The sequence below is a fragment of the Alligator sinensis genome, unplaced genomic scaffold (genome assembly GCF_000455745.1).
Source record: "Alligator sinensis unplaced genomic scaffold, ASM45574v1 scaffold227_1, whole genome shotgun sequence".
NCBI classification, from domain to species: domain Eukaryota; kingdom Metazoa; phylum Chordata; order Crocodylia; family Alligatoridae; genus Alligator; species Alligator sinensis.
In genome coordinates, this window is record NW_005841966.1 from 2140514 (window position 1) to 2159136 (window position 18623).

Consider the following 18623-nt stretch of genomic DNA (forward strand, 5'->3'; position numbering starts at 1 on the left):
TTAGGCCATGAGATCTATGTGTCTTTTTTATATTTGGGCCTCACTTGACAATAGCAGAGGATTTTTACTCTGCCGCCTTCCTCTGTCCCACCACCCACCCAACCCAGAAAAATGCTTCCATTCTGTGGCTGAAATAGCACTATAACTAAGCCTTGCCAGATCCTAATGTAAGCAGTTATTGGTGGACCGAACAAGAAGATCTATACTCAATGGCTCTGAATTAAGTCATCTGGAGCAGAAGTGATGGAAACTCTGCATGGCTTCTGAAGTCAATAGTGCAGCAGAATGTGATACTGTCGCCCTGTTTACTTAGCTCCCGTTCTCTCCCTGTACCTCCTTTCCCAGACAGATGAGTTGGCAGGGACTTGAAGAAGTATATATAAAATTCTTCAATTATGTAGGTATGTGTTACTGCCAGTCCTTATACCAAGAGAGCTGTTGCTTGGCTTCACAATGTTCAAAGACTTTTTGTCCTTAACTTCCCAGTGAGTTCAACCAATATTCTTCTGTCAAAAGTCTAAATATAATCAAGTTTTCTTCCAGAGCACTCTCCTCAAATGCTCCATCTTACAAAGCAGCTTCTCTCTGCCTCTGAAATTTTCAAAGAAAGAAGTTTTCAGGAGCTTTTAAGGTAGCTGCTGAGTCAAATGACAAAAGAGAAATACTTGCTGCTTCTTCTCAAAGCAAAAAGCTACAGGTCTCTACAAGTCTACCACCCTTCCACCATAGAAAGGGTATTCCATCAGGCGGGAACTGCCCATCTGGAATTACTGGAAACTAAAAACAACCTATGGACCCCACTACCTCCTTTTAAAATGCTACTGTGTAATGCCCAGTGATGGGCTAATTGTTGTTTGATTTCTGGAGTTATGTGGTTGGGGAGTTACGAAGGTGAAGAGGAAGGAAGAGTGAGGAACCTGGAGGAGTGAGGGTAGCAAGGATTGTTAATGTATATACATATAAATGATCACTGTGCCTTGCCCATGTTCTCTGCCTTTCTGATTACTGAAGTGTAGTATTCCAGTTCATCTTCTCTTCACAGGAGATGGAGGTTTTTGTTATTGACTAGCTTGTATGTAGCACACCTGAAAATGTTACCCTGGGATGAAGGAGACTGAGGTCTCTTCCAAAACAAGTATTGGCCAACAGCAGCATGGATTCAGTGTTGCAGAAAATTGGAAGGTTACACCCTGAAGTTAAGAAACCCCATACCCATAATAGATCCTGCCCCTCCCTTGATCTCAATTATGTAAGGACTGAAATGGAGCTCATACGTAGTTGGATGACTTGTGTTGGTAGGCCTGATAGATGTCTATCACTGTAGGTGTTTAATTTCTGCTCCCAAAATTATAGTACCTGTTCAGGACCCTTCTCGTAGATTTATGCTGGATGTCAAGGCTGTACCAAAGATCTCTGTAATAGTATAATGTCACTCCTATGAAAAGTTCACATCTTCCTGTTCTTGGATAACCCGATTGCATAATGATTGTCTTGCTGTGCTAAAAGCTGAGTGCTGGGTGACTTAACCAGACCGTGGGTACATACTGAAAAAGCTCCCCCCTCCCTCAGTGACTGCACCATATTGAAGACCTACATTGTAGAGGCAGGCACAAGAAATGTTTCTGCCCTGAAACAGGTTTATCAAGATCCCAAGGTGATGTGGAATTCCAAAGCTGCAAATAATAATCTGGGATCTGAAGAAAGAGATTTCGTAGGATGTAACGATGACTTGCACTGAACTTCTAGACGTGCATATCAGTGTTTCAGTCCTGGCCAATGTCCCTCTTTGTGGGCTATCAACAGACTTTTATTCTTTAAGTGTACGAGATAGGAACAGTGTCCACCTACCATCCTTAGATCCAGCCTCTTAGGCACTCTCCCACAGTAGAGACTTCCAATGTAAAATTCCTTTCTGTTTGACACAGGCCAGTAGTTTTGGGCCCCAGCCTAGTACTCACCCCAATAGCATAAGCATGCCCTTCCCAGAGCTCCACTTTGTGTGGACAGTGAAGAATTAAACTAAGCTAGAGAGACCTTACAACAGTTAAAGCAAGGGAATACACAGGTTTTGCAAGCTAACTTGTAAGCCAGGGATAGCACAGGAGTTAAGACTTCTATGCAGAAACTCCTGCATGCAAAACTCCTCCCTCTCATGTCAGTACCACTTCATAAGCCTTTACGTTTTGCTTAGTATATCCTGAGTCTCAGGACACCCCATCCCATTCCTTCTGCAAATAGCTGATTATGAATGCACCAACTTGAGAAGAGCTAGCCCTTAAAGGCCAGATACAGGCATTACACTTTTACAATTATACATGATCAGAAACTAATCTATACCCATAACGGAACAGAAGTTCAGCACACACAGACATTTAAAAATAGTCTAAGATTTGCCACTTCCACCAAAAGGCAAATGTGTGTTCTGTTTGCTACTGATTTAAACTGAGCTGCTTACAGAAAACTGTGCAACTTAAATCAATTCCATCTCAGGCTTTATAAATGTCTGCACATAGCCAAAGAATATAGGTCCCCCTTGGTAAGGTCAGCAGTGTCAGATCTCTTCCTTGGTTCCAACTTCCCCTTTTCATTGTGTAAAATGAAAAAATTAGTCCCCTTTGGACTGCAGCTAATTTATTGTTCTTGGTGGACACATTTGGAGGATCATCAAATTTGAAGACTCATGATTGCTGTCCCAATGTTAGGTTGTTTTGTTTGCTTTGGTAGGGGGAGGGTGCCTTAGGTGGGGGGATTGGGTTAATTGGAAGAATTTCTTAAGCACTTTTTGGTTTTCCCACTCAAAGGCGACAGTGCAAAAGTGGAGATTAAAGTGCATTAATAACTGAAATTGGGTTCCAAAAACAAAATAACATTTGTCTGCCAATCCTAATAGATGGATAGTAACTTGTCACAACCAGTACTGATAGAGAGGAAGTCATGGTAGTTTTGAACAAATCCTAGAGAAAAAAGGTTGCTATATAGCATATGAATGACCTGTGGTGTACAGAAATGGCACTGAGAATGATATGTTATCAGGTCAAACACTTGCAAAGTATGACTGCAGCATTTTAAAAGGTCTAATATCCCAAGGCTCTGAAATATAGGAAGAAATCTTTCTTTTCATCTGCAGGATCCTTATTAAAAGTCCTGTTGCATATACCAAAGACCCTGACTAATCCATGACGTCTACAACCAGGGTGAAGGGCCAGCATTGCTCCAAAAAGAGTTCATATTTCCTTGTGGCTTGCCCAGATCAGCCTCTTTCTTTCTATGGAAGTCGATATGTCAGGAGGCAAATGCACAAGTTCTGCAGCTCTGGGCTGTGCATGGGATAGGGAAGGGAGAGAGAATACTTCATTAACTATTTTAGATTTTTGCTTTAATTTTCTGTCTTGCTGGGGTCATCTGATTCCAGCAGTCTTTCCTGCCCAAGTGCAGAGGGGCTGGACCCAATGATCTGTAAGGTCCCTTCAGCCCCTAACAACTATGAAGGTAATAGATGAGCCAGAAGTAGATGAGTTCTTAACCCCAATGTATGACCGTGCTTTTCAGATGTATTCTTCACTTATTCCCATATCTAAATTCTAAGTATTTCCATGGCAGAAACTTACCCTGAACAGTACATTCTTTCTAGCACCAAAAATATCTGTTCATTATGAGATATTGTTGGCCCATTCAGCTTCACATTTTGTGTTGGGAGCTTGCTTTTTGCATTTTTTTAAGTTCTGATTCTACCGGAAAAAACACACTGGTAGTGTTGATGCTAATTCTCAAATATCTCATCTGACTGATGACTCAAAGCAAAGAAGGGGATGTGGTTCTGAGGTACTTAAAAGAAGAATTAAGTGTGGTTAGTTTTGCCATTTTGATTAAACTAACTTTACATAAATTGCACACAACATAAGAATTCCCTCTTTCCCCACCCCGCCACACACCTATCTCCTCAAAGTGTCCCAATGAGATTAAGTTACTAAATACCATTTAATCAGCCCCTCATTAGTCATTTTGAATTTTATATATAAAAATATTTCCTTTAAAAGAAAGCTTGTATGGCAAACTTGTTGATTCACTCTTGGTACAGGAAGTACTAACCTATTTGCATATTATGCATAGTAAAAATTCCTAGGACCTACTTTTAAAAGAGCATGTATAATAAACCCTTGTACTGAATCCTTACAACAGGTGCTGCCATAATGATGTAATATTTCTTGCATAAATGTAGATAATCCTGGAAACTTGGCTTTCACACAGGCTTTCAAGAAATGGAGTTTCAAACTGCTTGCAAATACTAAGTAGTTTCCATTCATGAGACTAGTCCTCTCTTCCTTCAGTTGTTTACAGATCATGGAGTAGGTATCACCTTTGAAGTTGACCACAGAAGCTTGCATTGTTCCCAAGACTGGTAGCTGCCATGATTTCCACAATCCATGACTGCAGAGCAGTCAGGTCAGACTGTAAAATGTATCTGACAATTTTTCTCTTTAATTTGGCTGAAAAGAACTGCTGTCAAAGCTGTTCAGACCCTCTTAATTGTCATCTTGACTCTGAATAAATCTTAGGGCAGTAGTTTTTCTTTCCTACTCCCCAGTTCATTGTTTCCTAAATGAAAGTGGTGTGGCCTAATGCTCTTGTGTTGGGTTGTCTCCATATTTTTCCTCAGTAAGAACTGTGATCATAATGCTCAGCTGCTTGTTCAAAACTAGGACAGGATCTTACAGACAAGAAATATAAAAGAAACTTCCTACCACAGTACCACCAGCTATACCCAGAGATGGAAGGAGAGTAACTGAGAGTAAATCTGGGTCAGATATTCAGCAGAATCCGGACACTCTGGGCTAGAGACAGAAGTTGCACAGAAACTGGTTTAAACCTGTAACAGAACGGGAATTCAGTGCACACAAACCAGTTTCAAAATGGCTGAAACTGGTTTAAGATAAACTTGGTTGAATGTAGTATCAGACTTAACTGATTTAGGTCAAAATGGTTTATGAAACTTCTGTCCCAGACCCCTTCCTGGTTCAAGTTAAATCATAGTTCCCCCAGCACGCTTTCCAACCCTGGGCTGGGCTGTGCCCGCTGCTCCAGCAGAGAAGGGGTGGGAAAGGTGGAGGCAAACCCCAGCTGGGATCTGAAGCCAGGGAGTGGGGTTAAACTTCCCCTCCCCCGAGTACAGAGCTGCCCTGCCCTGCTAAAAATGTACTGCTGGCTGTGACGGTGGACTACAAATCCCAGGGGCACCTGGAAGCAGGAAGAAGTGATGAGCAACCCTGCTGTCGTGATTCTGGACTGAAATTCCCAGAGACCTCAGGGACAGCAGGAAGAGGAAGCCAACACACAGCCCATGCTGGCTATGTGCCAGAGCCATAGTTTAGTGTCCCCCAGCTTTTGGCCTGAGCCACTGCAGGTATGTGGCTGCATTTCCTGAATCAAAAATGAATGTCAGTTCAGTTGTTTCTCAATTTTAATCTCTGCAGTTTAGACTAACCTGCAAAGACTGAATTGATTAGGCGTTGGGCTTTTTGACCATCTGTACTTAGCCTTGTGTTTGAACCTTGCAGTCCTAGCAGGAAGTCCTAACCAGGACATTCAGAGTACAGAAGAGATTTATGTCCCCTGGAGTAGATGCCAGAACTGAAAATAACTGGAAAGAGTAAAGAGCCAACATGGCTTTCTGGTCTGATCTGTTCTGTAACTTTTTTTTTAATTATTTTTTTTATAAATATCTGTTTATTTAATAACACAAGGAGTTTTTTGAGTGTTTTTCCTCTGGAACATGATCACTGTCTGTGTTTGACTAGACAGGGAGCACTGCCTGTTAATAATAGATGGTACTTAGAAGAGAGAATTTACATACTTGCTAATGATGTCCACAATGTCACGATGATCTTGCTGATGTCTAGAGGATAGCATGGTGTGATACTTGACCTGAATATTACATAAACTGTTAGCCATTGAACTAAAAGTAAAACAATACGATAACAACTTATTTCTGTCTTTTTGTGTTTTTAATTTTTCCTAATGACTAGACTTAATTTTTTTTCCATTTAATATACTGATTATTTTTAAAAATGTAATCTTTTTAACAACAGAAACTTCATCAATGAAAGTATATAGTGTTCTTAATAAAATGCTTGCTGTAAAAGAACATGTATCACTACTCTAGAAGCAAGAGTAACTTGAGTACTTCACTCAACTCTCCACAAAAAAAATAAATTCTTTTTTTTCCCAAAAGAAAGAAAAAACTACCAATACTTTAAGTAGCAGATCTGTGCCAAATGACACGCAACATTTATGCCCCACAAGCAGTTTGATTAACTAAAATGGGCATATAGTGCATGTCCTATATGTCTGTCCAGAAAGTCAGTCATAGACCTAGCATGCTTTCAGGTTTCTGAATACCTACCTTGGGTTGCCACATGGAGCATAACTTTTCTGCTATGGTGTACACCTGTGGTGAGGGAAGGGGCAGAGGGAGGGACAGACGCTGCCCAGCCAGGGTGGAGGGGATGCTTGTCGGGGGCTGGGGGTGACTCCTGCCACTGCTTCCACCCCGGAGGGGGGGTGACCCAGATCAGCGTGGGCAGGGCAGACTGGTTGCAGCTGTGAGCTGAAGCCGGGCCTCCACTGTGCTTTTCTTGCCAGGGTCCAGGCTTGGGGTAGGTGCTGCAGAGGGGCCTGCAGTCACCCCAGATTTTGCTGTAGCTCCCTCCCAGTGCTGCCACTGCCTGCCCACCTGGCGCAGCCCTGACTCTACCCCTGACTCCTCCCATGCACCAGGAAGAGCCGGGGTTGCACTGGGTGGGCAGGCGGCAGCACTGGGAGGGAGCTACAGTGAAATTTGGGGTGGCTGAAGCCTCCTTTATAGCCCCTGCCCTGAGCCCAGCGCCTGACGAGAAGAGCTCAGTGCAGCCCGCAGCTGCAGCCTGCTCACCCCACCCTGCTCAGATAGATCCGGGGGCCCACGCGCCCCGCCCCCAACAAGTGCCCTGCCCCACCCTGGCTGGGCAGCGCTTGCCCCCACCCCCTCCCTTACCATGGGGGGAGGAAGGGTTCATCTGTCCCCCCCATGCCCCTTCCCTCCCCTCTCCCCTTTCACCACAACAGACTTACCAGAGGGAGACAGTTCTCCATGCTAAATCAGATCGGTATCAGCTGATATGCCTCCTTAACCATTGGATATTGGTATTGGCCGCAAAAATCTCTATCAGCACACCCCTATGCCAAAGCACAATGCCAGGATGGTAATTCTCCCATTATGAGAACAACTCACTTACCAAATCTAACACAGTGGGGAGTGAATCTCTACTAATGCTTAGATATTTTGCCTCCAGATAACATTTCTGTTTAAACACATTCCTCCTCTTCCCTTTAAATGCTGAGTATCGTTTTATAGATCTCCACAGTGTTAGAAGTGGCTTACCTGCTTCCATGTGGATTTATTAGCTTGTAAATTGTTCTCTTACTACCTCTTATATCAGTCACATTTACAGAGAAAACTGTTTTTGAAGCTTTGTTTAGACCTTTTCAAATTTCTCTACTCAGTATAGGAAGTACATGGAGCAATAAGCCGAAAAAAAATTCTGATTCACCTAACATTTAATGTTTTCTTGAAATGTCCAAAAGTTTGCATCAAGCCCAGTAATCTCCACCTCTGACTGGAAAGATTGCACTAGGCTGTTCGTATCATGTTCTGTGTGTGGAGCGGTTGTCAGCTGTCCCTGTTACAGCTAAGGCCACAGCCCACCTTCTCCCCCACCCCGCATGTCCCATTTCCTAGGTCCAACATCTTTGGACTCTTCCTTTGACTCAAGTTTATTCTTGCCAAGTCTAAGCCTAATCTTTGCCTGAATGGAATTGAGTAAGGGGTTATTCTTCTATACAGCAGTTTACTCATTATTCCGTTAACATCCTTCTGTGCTTTCTACTACTTTTGATTTTTTTTGCAACCCCTCTTGGCTTAACGCTTAAAACAGGTAAGCGTAAGTCCACATACTGAGGCATGTGCCCTATTCATTTAAAGAAAATTGTAGTACAGATATCTTCTCAGTGTGCCACATCAACCAATGAAGACATTGATCAGGTCAGATAAACCACAAGTCACTGACCTAGGAGATCAGGCTTTTCCATTAAACTTCCTCATATTGCTCTTGTGAGTAAGTGCTTAGCTCAGTAAATTCAAAGACGCCACTTGGAAAATGCCTTCACCTGTTTCTTGACTACAGAAAAATAATAAGATCAAATCTTCCATTGCAAAGAACTCAAAGGGTATGTACAGACATTTGGGGAGCTTAGGCCATCCAATCTAACTTAGTTTGCTCATGTGCAAACCTTACACTTCGATTCCTAGTTAGGGTCAATCTAAGTGGGAACTGTACAGAACTTCCAGTAAGGTTAGATCGATCACAAATGGGTAACCCAATCTAATTTTAACTGTGCCTTGGAGGTTCACTAAGTTAGATTTGGGTAGGGCTAGACTGATCTAACTGAACTTCTAAACACATTCCCAGTGTAGGCCCACGGCTAGGACAGTCCAGCTACTGGCTCCAGCCCTGGAGATGTGCTTCCTATTCCCACTGCCCCCAGCACCAAGCTATTTTAGCATCCCTGCCACCCATCCCAAGCTTGCCAAACCCTACCAGATCCCACCAACCTGCCTGCCCCTCCCACTACCCCAATTTACCTCAGATCAGGAGCCAATCTAACCTCCTGAACTGCTAGCTGTAATGTCTGTAACAAAGACCACAACAAGTCAGAATATTTGTGACCCCACAGATTCCTATTTGAAGTCTCTAGGTTTATCTTGTGAATTATGTGTAGGTGTTTGTACACCTAACAGTGTTAATATTGTTCAGCACCCTTTAAAGTATTTCACAGCACCCCAGAGGCTGCAGCACCCTGGTTGAGAATCCCTGGTTTAGATATTGAAAAGACTAGGGAGTAGGCTGACAGTTCGAGGCATAGACTGTCTTTAAAGGAAATGTTGCAGCAAAGCCAGCATGATCACACTCAGACTTAAGCAACATGCTTCTTGGCTTTGTAAAACAGCAAAGTTGTCTTCTAAACATTCCAATCAAAACTAGTTAAGCAATAACAGAAGTGAACAAATAGCCACTTTGGGGTTTCAAAATAGCTCACTTCAACTACTTGCATGTGTTGGGGAAATAAATACCTAACTAGGTAACAGGCTATTTAAAAAAAGCAGGCAGCTGGTTAGATGCAATCTGTTGTGGCTTTTCACTTTGCAGACCTGCTAACTAGGTTACTTGGTCCCTTTGATGTTTGAGGGCATCTTTTGCAACAACAATGAGAGAGCTGCTTTCTGTTTAAGCAGAAAGAAATTTGGAAGGAGAGTAGTCACTGTCTGATATTGGCAAGCCTACAAAATTATAGCTCTCCCTCCTTCTCTCACCCACCATATGCATGCCTCAGTGTAGAGGGATTATTGTGTATTGACAATGATAAAATATAATAGGAAGAGTTTCTATAACTATAACTTTCTATTAGCAATTCAATCATCTTCAAAGTAGCTTTATTTTGAACTTTTTTATCCCTGAAAAATTCTATTGTAACAAATTCAATGCAGCTTTTACATCATAGGTTATCAACAGGCCTGAATGGGTGAAGTTTAGTGCCTAATCAACCTAACTTTTTAAAGTTCAGAAGAAACTTTCTGTAACACAAAGGCCTTGGTTTACTAATCTGTCTTGGGCTTTTTGTGTTGATAGGTTGTAGAAGAGATAAAGTTCCCATGACTTTTTAAAATGTGCTGGCTAATGCAGTATGTCTGTATACATCAGAGGGACACAAGGTCCTCTGCTATTTGTTAAAGTTTCTCTGTGCTATTCTTCGGTATGAGAGAAGTTGAAATTCTTCAGCTCCATTTATTGGGGTGTTTTGTTCTACGTGACAAAAACACGTTTTCCTAATGTGCATGGTTCAGCTCCTTTTTAAAATATGTCAGTGAACATGAAACACTTCCATTTGAAGAGCAAATGCACTTGAAAAAAGATTCCCTTTGCACTGTACCAAACCTAGAATTGGTTGTTTGGGTTGTGTGAGATGATACAAAACCCTAATATAGCTAGTAAATCTGCATGCTAATGTGTATGCAAAATGCAGTGTCATGTTGAGGCTTTTTGGTGTTTCATCTTGATATTTGTAAATATAGCTTACTTGGTGCAGAACCATGTCTAGTATAATGATGGGTGTAACCTTTAAAGATCTGTATGGTCTTCTCACCTTGAGTGAAATCTTCAGATGAGTGAAAGCTAATCACTCATGTATATATAACAATTGTATATATTTGTTGTATATATAACAAATATATACAAATTTGTTATATATTCGGATATGAAAACATGGGAAATTTTGAATTGTTAAATGTTGCAGAGCATGAATCTTATGACATTTCTGAGGTCACAAATAGTGTGTCTGCAAGGCATAGTATGGCCTATTGGCCTAACTGTACCGCAGACAATTCTCAGCTTTGAGAAGCAGAGCTCATTAATCTAAGTATAGTGACATTTGGCTCTAGAGCTAGCACATGCAGAGCAAGCTTTAGTATCTCTGCACATTACTGCCTTGCACACTGTAGACTCAGTACATGAACTAATCTATGGCCAGCTAGCTTGGGGTATCTCTGCACTGCACACTGCTATGGGTATGTATCCATGCTGGTTCCAAACAGAAATGCTGTGGGGTTTTTTCTTTTGCATGCCTGTAGTATTTCCTTAGGGCGAGGGACAGACTTTCAAAAGCCAGAGCCTGATTTGATTCAACCTTGGAAGGTTAGACTAATCTGCCCAGGCTGAACCGGTTTGTAACAGGACAAACATTCTCTCTGGACTGAGGCAATGCAGACACATGCCTGCAGTTGCTCAGGCCAGGAGCTGGTGCGGGGCACTAGAGCATGCCCTCCGTTGCAGGGAAGTGTGCTGGGGAGGAATGGCCAGTCTGAGCTGAACTGGCCAGAGAGGGGTTTAATTCCTCTCTATCCCACAGGCAGGGACCCAAGTGGGGTCTCCTGAGCGCTCCCCTTCGCTGCTGCAGCAGCGGGGCACCATGGCCCCTGAGGCAGAGGGGTGCAGAGAGGAGACTTAGTCTCCCATCTATCCCCACTGGCAACTGGGTCTGCCTGCCCTCACCACCGTGCTCCCTGCCTGAGAATAGGCCCCTTGCAGTCTCCTCCATTGGACAATGGAGGGAGAAGGAATAACCCCTGTCCCTGCCCTGCCCTTCCCCTCCAAGGGGCCCTGTCAGCCAGCGTCTAGCCATGCCCCTTCCCTGAGGCTGCAGCGGGAGGGGGCAGGGCCCGTGTTGGGGGCAACAGCCTCCGTCATAATGTGGGGGAGTGTGAGCCCCTTCCTGGCAGGGGCACTGTGCTGCAGGGCCAGCAGAGCTGTAGCGGGCTGTGCATGGCAGCACCAGGGTCCCGAGCAGGCCAGAGCCTTGCAAGCCCCCTGCAGTGCTGCCGCGCTCCGCAGAGCGGCCCCCGCCAGGAAGGGACTCATACTCTAGGAAGCCGTGATGGGCTGCTGCCCGTCACAGTCATTCACTGCTCGCCATTCCAGCTCGGGACAAGCCACCTCCTGGCAAGAAGGGGCTTATTCAGCAGCTGACACTGCAGCGAATTCTGCCCAGCCCGGCCACAGGCACTGCTCATCTTGTGCTCAGGACCAGTGGCTGAATAAGCCCCGGGTGCTCTTCCCCACTGCTGCAGGAGCAAGGGAAGAGCACCCGACAGACCCAGCTCAGGTCCCTGCCAGTGGGATGGGGGGAGGGAATTAAACCCCTCCCTGGCCAGACCCCCACCCCTCCCTGTCCCTGTTCTGGCTGGGGAACAGAGGGGTGGGGCCAGCTTTGCTGGGCTGGAGCAGAGCCCAGCCCAGAGAGCATGCTGGGATGTTGGGGGTCTCTAGTTTAACCTAAACCAGCAAGGGGTCTGGGACAGGCATTGTATAAACTGGTTTGAGCCAAATCAGTTAAGTCTGGTACTACATTCTACCTGGTTTATCTCAAACCAATTTCAGCCATTTTGAAACTGTTTTATGTGCACTGAACATCCGTTCTGTTACAGGTTTAAACTAGTTTCTGATCACTTAAACTGGTCCATGTGTAATGTCTGTCCCTAGCCCTTAGAAGATCAGTTCTGCAAGAATATCCTACTGGATATCTAGGTCTGTGGTTAGTTGTGAAAGATTTTGGCTTTTAGCAACCTGACATCTATAGGTTTGTGTGACCAATGTGGAATTTGTGCTGATCACATGAGCTAAGTTAAGGGGAACAGTGAAGTGGGTAGAAGATGCTATGTGAAGCCTGCACATACTATTGTCTAACCACAGATGTACCTAGGAATGCTCATGCATGTTTGCAGTGATAGAATCTCTCTATTTACACATCTACACTTCAGTAAGCTTCACCTACTTTTGGGTTAAGGACAGAAATTACACATAAACAAGTATAAGGTATAAGAAACCAGTTCAAATCTGTAACACAACAGAAGTTCAGCCCACATAAACCACTTTCAAAATGGCCAGAACTAGTTTAGAATTAATCTGGATGAATGTAGTATCAGACTTAACTGATTTAGGTTTATTGAACTTCTGTCCCAGATACCCTCCAAATTCAAATTACCTCAGTCCCCCAGCATCCCAGGATGCTTTGCACCACCCCTGCAACCCCCACCCAACAGGGCAGGCAGTCTAACCTTGGTCTAAGCTGTCTGCTCCAGCCAAGCAGGGCGGCATGCTCTAGCTCCCCTAGCTTCTGGCCTGAGCCCCTGCAGGCATGTGGCTGCATTTCTGGAATCAAAAGTGAACGTCTGTTTACTTGCTTATTGATTCGATCTATGCATCTTAGACTAATCTACAAATATTGAATCAATTCATCCTCTGGCTTTTTAACTGTCTGTACGTAGCTGGAGATAAGCCTGGGCTCTTTGAGGTACAGCAGACAGGAAATGAATGAGATGAGCTGAACCCCCAGCTTATTCTTCAGACCTCCCAAAGCAAAGCAATAAAAATAAATTTAATCACAGTCCCTCAGTCTCCAGAAAGCTTCCTCTACTGCCCTGTGAAAGCAACAGACAGGTACGCCAGTGATAACAGGGAAACGATGAGCGCACAGACTGTAAAGACCTTGGAATGGATGCAAGAATTGCTATGAGTAGAGAAGACAAGGGGCTAAGTGGCAGCTGTGGAAGAGTTTCACATGTCCTAACTATGTAGGTAAGGAATGAATAATTTAAAGACAGTAGGGAAGTTGGGAATAATTGCAAGGGGAGGAGAAAATGAAATGTGAGAATGGCCAAGAATTTAGCTCCATTGGCAGTTACAGAGGAAGGAGGAGATAATAAAGGGTACGAGAAAGGTGGTATGAGTATATACATTTTTACATGTATATCACACACATAGGGAGGTCATCCAGTTTATCTTACTGTTGAAGTGCATAAGAAAACAGAACTGCACAAAGTTGCACAATGTCATATTGTATCTCATCTTTCCACCCTGGGTTTCCTCCCTTTTCATGGTGGCTCATTTGATCCCCATCACCCCCTTGCTCCTCCCACGCTCACACTGCAAGAATAGCATAACTCAAACAAATGTCTCCCTTTGCATTGATGTTTAAGAGTATCCAAGATAGATTATTGTTATTTATTATTTTAGTCCACACCTGAGGATAGGCAGGTGATCCAGGCCAACCTAGACAGGCTCAGAAAATGGGCGGATGAAAACCTGATGGCGTTCAACACTGAAAAATGCAAGGTACTCCACCTTGGGGGGGAAAAAAAACCTGCAGCACATTTATAGGCTCAGCAGCGCTATGCTTGTTAACACCACAGCCAAAAGGGATTTGGGGGTCATGATTGACCACAAGATGAATCTGAGCCACCAATGCAATTTCACAGCTAGTAAAGCGAGCAAAACTCTGGCTTGCATCCATAGATGCTTCTCAAGCAAATCCCAGGATGTCTTCTTCCCGCTGTACTCAGCCTTGGTGAAGCCACAGCTGGAGTACTGCATCCAGTTCTGGGCTCCTCAATTTAAAAAGTATGTGGAAAAGCTTGAGAGAGTCTAGAGGAGAGCCACACGCATGATCAGAGGGCAGGAGAACAGGCCCTATGATGAGAGGCTGAGAGTCATGGGACTCTTCAGCCTGGAAAAGCACAGGCTCAGGGAATTCCTAGCGGCTGCCTATAAGTATATAAGGGGTATACAACAGGATCTGGGGGTATGCCTGTTCACCAGAGCGCCCCAAGGGATGACAAGGTCAAACTCCTCCAAGACTGTTTCAGGTTCGACATAAGGAAAAATTTCTTTACTGTCCGAGCCCCCAAGGCCTGGAACAGATTGCCTCCAGAGGTGGTGCAAGCACCTACCCTGGCCTCCTTATAGAAACATTTGGACATTTATCTTGCTGGGATCCTTTGACCCTAGCTGACTTCCCGCCCTAGGGCAGGGGGCTGAACTCTATGATCTTCCAAGGTCCCATCCAGCCCTAATGTCTATGAAATCTATGACACAAATTTGAGAAGGGGTGAGATGGAAATTCTGACATGGGATAGGAAAAAGGGATATCTAGCCTGGCCAAAGTAATCTCTGAGGTTTCCACTCACAGAAATGTCAACTGAATTAAAAGATGTTGGTTTGGATTTATTTGATGTGAAGGTTAAGGCTACACTTCACCTCCTAAATTGCTGATCTCAGTCTACTTTAGATCAGTAGTGGTTGAAAGCTGTTGTTTTGTGTGCTGAAACACTGCTAGAAGTGTTTGTGCAGCTTTTTTATAAACAAATGTAGTAGTGCAGGCATAGGCGGTAGAAGGCCAAGGCTAATGGAGCTTAGCTTCTCCACCGCTACATACAACACCAGCATGTGCCAGGCCCATAACAGCCCTGAGGGAGGGGTGGATGGCAGTCAGGTGGGCATGCACGCACTGCCCCCCCCCCCCCCCCCCACACACACTCCCCGCACACAAAAGCAGCACAGAAGAAGTATCTTTTAAGTTTTACTCAGCCCCCCAAATATTTTTCTCCTGCCGCCTATGAGTGGATGCCTGTTCTGTAAATAAATGGAATTCTAATTAGCAAGTGTCCAATTTGCTATCTTTATGGCTTTTGTTCTTTACAAACATTAAATTTACTGGGTAACTATTTTTTGTCCTTTTCTAGTTTTTCAAATTAACCATTATATTTATTGTGCAAGGGACTTGGGTGTATTTCCTTTCCCCCTTCTTTAAGCTTTCACATTTCCAAATCCCCATGTAAATAAAGGCATGGAATTCACTGGTTTTATTCGCATCCAATAATGTAGCCAGCTGCTGATTTAGCAAAGTTTTAAACGAATATGCTCCTCATCAGATTTGCATAAATTTGTTACAGTGTCTCTTTCCTGACCTCAGTCAGCTCCTGCCCTTTTCTCAATCTCTTGGTCTCTTTATGCAGTTCTTAATGGAAAACTGAGATTAAATCAACCTGGGAGATTATGCAAATATGTAAACAAGATCTTGTCTTGGAATGGAAATGCAAAGTCCAACTTCTTTTTTTAATATAGATCAACTATATTTTTGTAATGACTTCCTCAAGGTGTTGATGACATTGTCTGACTGTGTCTGCCTTGCTAATACAAATCTATTTGTAATAATATATAGATAATTAAAAATATCTTACTAAAAGGCCCTTTGTAAGGTAGTCATAAAGGACAACTTTTATGGTAAATAGTAAATAGTGATGGACGTACAGGAGTTGACAGACTCTTGTTGTCCCCTTGTTGGAAAATGCATAACATTTCTCATCCTTTAATCACCAAAGTGTGCTGTGGTTTGCATCAAAGTGTTACCTTTGTCAGTCTGTAACTTAAGAAGCAGAGGCCAGGGGGGGGGGGGGGGGGGTGTAATGGTACAGTCACTCCTCACTTCCAGGCCATGCCATGGGAGTAGCAGGTGAAGCAGGTAAGAATCCACCCCTTCCTTCCCCTCTATAGTCAGTGGCACATCTTCCCTCCCTGGCTGCTGCTGCTGCTGCTGCTGCCCCAGAGGCAAGGGGAGCTTCAGTTCTCTCCAGTCCTATCCAGTTGCCCACCCATTCAGTCCCCCCCGAGTGTTCCCCTGACAGTTCAGGAGCCAACTCAGGGTGTTGTGTGGGGGTGGTTTGGTTTGGGGTTTTTTTTCTTTTTGGTGGGGGGGCGAGCCTGCTTGCTGTTAGTTTTCCCAGCTGAGCGCAGATAGATCCCCACTCAGCCTGGCTAGAGTGGGGCACAAGCTCTTCTTGCCCCCAGGACAGTCAGAGAGAGTATCAAGTGGGACAAGGGAAAATGGGAAGGTATGGGACATGCCACTGAGCACAGAGTGGGAGGGAGTGGGTGCTGGGGGCAGGGAGGATCTTTACCTGATTTGGGGACTTTAATTTAAAAAAAGGCTTTAATTAAAAAAAAAAAAAAAAAGGGGCCCTGCAGCATGGACAGTCAGCCACCCCTGCAGTGCCAGTTGCTACGGTCAGTCAGCCACCCCTGCAGTGCCAGTTGCTACTTCCCCACCCCCACTTAAAAAATCCTGAATCTGCCTGTGCTAAGAAGCATATAGATATTAAGACTAAATTCTGTCCTTAATAAATCTCTCTTTTGAACTTCCCCAGGAGGAACTCTTTTTGTGTTTGTTTGTTTTTTCCAGTACCCCATCCTTGCCCTCTCCCCTCTGTGCAATGGGAAAAGAGTCTTAAAAATGTGTTTTGAGTGGCCTCTCCAATCTCTGATCTGTTAGCAAAGCGCAAGGGCAAACTTTTCTTGTTGTTCATTTTACTGTTCACTTTATAGCTTCCTATGACAATATAGCTTCATAATTTTGGTAGTAGTATATGTATTTGTAGAGAGAAAAATGGACTGACTTCATTCTGATACTTTAGTCTAATCCAATTAAAAATGCAGATTTTCTATATGGTTACCTCCATCACTTTGTAACAGAAGCAGTGTCTTTCAGGTTGATTAAATTAATCAGCACTTTAAAAAAAAGGTGCGGGGGGGATCGGGGGGCAAGCTCCCATAACAATATTGTAGTAAGTAGGGACAAAACTCATGTCACACTACATTGGACTCCATTAGGGAGTGCTACCAAGTAAATGCAAGTGCTGAATGCCAAAAACATGATGTAGCTAGCTGTTTTTTGCCCATACTCAGTACTCCTCTTGGTCTTGGGCATATTTATTAAGAGCCCAACATTACTCTAAAGCTACAAACAGCCACGTTCATCCCAGGATAAATGATTTTATCCCAGGACAAAGTATAATTGTTCAGATACCAGTGTCTATTAGCTTGGGATAAATCTTAATAAGGTTCTTGGGATACGAAGCGATAACAGTTGTGTTTCAGGACATTGCAAAGTGCGTCTGAATGGTTATCCCAGGACTGCATCCTTGAATCAATGACAGAAAAGCATCAGTGCAATCAAGCATTTGCTAGACCCTGATTAAAAGGGTGATATTTGTACATGCCAATCCTGGGATAGTTCTAGAGCAAACACAGCCACTTAAGCTAGGAACAGACATTGCATTTATCCCTGGACAAGTTGTGGCTGTGACACTTCCTTCCCTTTTGACCTGCATAGGATGGGAGAGAGTGGGGTATGTTTTCACTATAATGCTTCCTTGCATGGGCCAACAGCGAATGCCTGCTAAATGGGACATATTGGTTTTAAGTAAGAGGACTGTCCATCAGGATCCTTCTCTCATTTTCTCTCTCTCTCTCTCTCTTTTTGGGTGTTATAATATTTTGCTATGAAGAATGTATTGATCACAAAGTACAGCATAAGATTCCCCTCCCACATGGCCCCTTTGCCCAATCAACTTTCCTTACTGCTTGACTTGGTTAAGAACTGAACATTGCCTCATTGAATCTAAAATGTATACCTCCGCTTGTAGTGGAAACTGAGCTACAGACATCATGAATGACTGTCTCAATAGCAGTTCTCTCCTGCATTGCAGGAGTCTCAGTACAGTAGCTCATGTTGCTCAAGAGAGATCCAATCTGGGGTTGCTTTTTTGTACAAGCAAAAGTTTTATGCCCTAAGGCTTATATTTTTCTATTGAAGCATTTGCTACTCACCATTACAGGAGCTCTGCTTGCATTAAACTTCCCAAGTTGAATAGATTTTTTTTTTAATAAAATGTTGCTTAATATGCAAATAAAGCAGCATGATCTGTTCCCCATCTGCTGCTTTTGAAAACATTATAACAAATGGCATTCAAACAACATTCTGACAAAACAAAGCAGCCATGATTCTTGAACTCTGCCAACATGCCCAACTATAAAATATAAAACATAAACTTATCTCAGGGAAAAACCTTTTTCTCAAAGCAATATATTTCCTTTTTACCATAGTGTTGAGAATCCTCAAACCACCCTTGAAAGCACTATAAGACATTGTGTGAAGTGTTTCTACTTCATAATAGAAAACTTGAATTATTGAAGTACAAGGGGAATTCTTAAGGTCTTTGATTACTTGGAAATATGTAGTCTGTTTTACTCTCTCTGTTGCCTTAGGTCATATGGCTTGGGTCCTAACAAGATTTCATACAGTCTGCATTTTGCTGTATCCTAGGAAATTAAACCACTTTTCTGAAATGCATACCAGGGAAA

The 18623-nt window shown here is 43.5% G+C and overlaps 1 protein-coding gene across 2 annotated transcripts in view; it reads left to right on the forward strand.

Annotated features, from left to right (window-relative positions):
• GRAMD2B (GRAM domain containing 2B) overlaps positions 1-18623 on the forward strand; it is a 71037-nt gene that overhangs the window by 27328 nt on the left and 25086 nt on the right. The window lies entirely within an intron of this gene.